Source organism: Hordeum vulgare, chromosome 6H, assembly GCF_904849725.1.
Source record: "Hordeum vulgare subsp. vulgare chromosome 6H, MorexV3_pseudomolecules_assembly, whole genome shotgun sequence".
NCBI lineage: Eukaryota > Viridiplantae > Streptophyta > Magnoliopsida > Poales > Poaceae > Hordeum > Hordeum vulgare.
Genome location: NC_058523.1, coordinates 161383243 through 161386643, shown reverse-complemented (window position 1 = coordinate 161386643; position 3401 = coordinate 161383243). Strand labels below are relative to the sequence as shown.

The 3401-nt window shown below is 42.5% G+C and overlaps 1 pseudogene; it reads left to right on the top strand.

Annotated features, from left to right (window-relative positions):
- The first annotated feature begins 201 nt into the window (after positions 1-201).
- LOC123402698 lies at positions 202-789 on the top strand (annotated as a pseudogene).
- Positions 790-3401: the final 2612 nt, after the last annotated feature.

Here is a 3401-nt window from a genome sequence, read left to right as displayed (position 1 = left end):
TAGTTTATATTTTAGGAAGAGTATGATTTCCCTTGATCTATAACGTTACTTTCAATCATGAGTTTTTTCTCTTTACCAATAACATGTACTTATATAGTTACTGACTGCTGCAACCTTTATTTTGTTGATGGAGCATATTTCTTGGAATTACATCTTTGCAAGCTGAATATCATGGATTTTCTTTCTAATCCCGCGGAAGATATTCGACTTTGTTTCATACCATGGATTTTCTTGAACCAGCATTAGCCTTAGATGAGACACATTATCAAGAGGGTTATAGAAATGGGAATGATGATGGCCTGGTATCTGGAAAGGAAGAGGGGAGGCAGGTTGGCTTAAAGAATGGTTTCCAGGTAGGCGAAGAACTGGGATTCTATCAGGGCTGCTTGGATGTGTGGATGTCAGTAATTCGCCTCGATCAAGATGCATTCTCAGCTCGGGTGAGGAAATACATGGAGCAACTAGCTGCACGTGTGAGCAACTATCCTTTGTGTGATCCAAAGGATGAGCAACTTTAAGGCATGATGAGGGAGATACGGCTAAAATCCAACGTTATCACAGGAAGCTTAGGAGCAAAACTGGGGTATGAAGGTCGCCCCACATCATCTGAGCAAGACATTGAGGATATGTAGCTTGTTTAGAATTATCGAAAGGTCCCTTGTGGTATCAAATATCAGTCGCCACTTTGAAACTGATATTTTCTACCAATATTGTTTTCTTTTGATTTTGTAATGATGTTCAGTTTCACATATTGTGCTGCCACTAGGATAACGGAGGATATCTGGAGCACTCTAGATGTATCTAACGTCCACTGCAAAGTCTTCAAACTTGAGAGGCTTTTTGGGGTCACGTTGTTCATTATATATGTGGTCTTCTCCTTTCAAGATGAGATGATTTTCTTCACTGTATCTAGATGATTTTGGGAATACATGTTTTATATATTTTTATGATAGTGCATAATTGTTGAATTGAGATCAAATTCAGCACATGATGTTACCAATAACAGTGCCAAGGATGTTACAGCAGAGAATCTCAACCCGTACACCATTAGGGGCAAACGGTATTCACTAAATTACCATGTTACGGTAGAGAAAGTGCATTACAGAAGGTAGAATACACGTCGTAATAGAGTAGGGATATATGCTCGGTTATTGGTACAGGCTATTTGCACGTGGTGTAGGAGTAGCCCTGATACTGGCCTTATTTATATATAGAGATTTATATCTATTGGTGCTGTGGTGGCGGCGTCAGCGGCAGCCCGAGGCGAGCTCGCCTCATCAAGTTGTACTCCAGCAGACTCTGCAGATCCGGCATCACCTCGTTGACGCCGTCGAGCGCGCGAAACCGCTCCGCCCATGCCGCCAGCATGCTTAATTTCTGCTTCCAAATAGTGTAGAACACCTTTTATTTCGCAAATGCCATGGTGTAACATGCTAGCGAATAATAATTGTCTGATGGCAATGCCATATTTAAAGTGTTTTCAGTTTCAGACACACTCCCAACAGGCCTTCCCTCTCAAAATAGATCTCTAACTTGCTATTGATAGGTAGTATGATGATCTGAGATGCACCTCTGTTTGGTAGATACAACACATGAACAGATGGACAAAGAGGAGAAAAGAAGAACTAGCTAATGAAATCACGATGCAACTGCGAGCACCCATGTAAGGAATAATGCGGAAAAAATGTCACATGCAGCCATGTGACAAATATGTTTGATATAACCACAATTATAAGAAGTTTCAAATTGTATGGAAGGTTGTTTTAACTGCTCTAAATGTATTTACTGAGAAATTTAAAACTTACCGCCGGCTTGATCAAGTAGCCTGAATTTGAGGCCTCATCTATTAGATCTGCAGAATCAACTCGTATTTGGCTGCAACCTTCATCTCAAAAATTAAATAATAATAACACTTTGGTTATTCAGAGCCATTAAGACACAATTACTTTCAAATCGTTCAACTCCAACTGCACTTGTCAAAACTTCAGAATAGTACCATGCTACTAAGTTGGAACTTACGATATGCCACTCTCACCAACTTCCCAACCAAGACAAGATGGGAATGTTGGTGCCTATTTGATTAATTCTGCTACCCCTACATTATCAATTATCTTTAATCATCTCCATGCTGGTTCATTTAGCAAAATATTGATTTGTATGGTTTTGAAAATTGATGAGATATTGGATTTATTGATGGGGAAATTGTCTATTTGAATTTTCTATGTTTGTAGATTACCAGCAACAACAAGGCACGATGATGGCAAGTGGTGGAGGAGAAATTCAGCCATTTTAGCTATGCAATCGACCACTGAGTATTAGAAAATGTTCATGAATTCATAAGTATTCACAAATTTGAAAATGTTCACGATTTCAAACATGTGCACGAGTTTTAAAAATGTCTATGATTTCATGAAATTGAATGTGATAGTGTATCTCGGTGATGTAGCAAAATGAGTTCATGATTGTTGGAGATTATGACTATTTTTTCTCCCGTTGCAACGCACGGGCCTTTTTGCTAGTAATATGATAATAAAAAGCAAATAGGGTTTATGGTCGTCCATCGTGGCATTTTTTCGAAAAGCCCCCTCTGTTTCTTCGAAATCAACCCGCTGTCCTTCATTAAGTGGAAAAATCGTTTCATTTTTAGTTCGAGTTCCTTTCTTCTATCTTATCTACTGTCCCGCCTCCTCCCCTGCTCTCGCCATCGCCCGCAGAACTCTAGCCAATCCCTACTCGCTCGCCGAGATCCAAGACAGACGCGGCGGCTGGAGCGGACACACGCGGAAGGAGGAGTTCGGCGAGCAGGAGCTGGTGGTGGCCGCCCTTCTCGCAGACCTGCTCTCACCGTGAGGGGGGATCTGGCTGAAGCCGTCCACCCTCAATATCGCCGGATCCGGCCGCCTCCACGACAAATCCGCTGAAAATGGATCTACCCCGACGAGATCCGCCCGGATCTGACCGGACCCCGTCGTCCTCACCACCGGAGCGCCTCCCGGCTCGACCTGCAGGGTCACCTTCCACTGGCAGCCCTTGGAGAACCGCATTTTCACCTTATTAACTAGGATCTAGTGAGTTTGCATCATGTATTTGTGTTGTTGCAGTAGCATCTCCAACTTGAAGTGGTGGGGACGGTCATGTTTACCACTGGGATCTTAGGACAAAGAAGTGTATGCACAAGGCTGTTGATGAAGGCTCCATGTCTGGCCTTTGCCTCTGCACCTCGCAGGACAGCTCCTACTTTGCCACAGGCTCCAGCAGCAGCATCGTGAACGTGTACAACATGATCGTCTTCTTCTCCCCAAAACAAACACTTTATTTACAGAAAAAGTAATTTTTACCGGGCCTTGACTTGACTGCTAATCCGTATATAGTGCACACCCAAAATTATGTTGAATCATGTC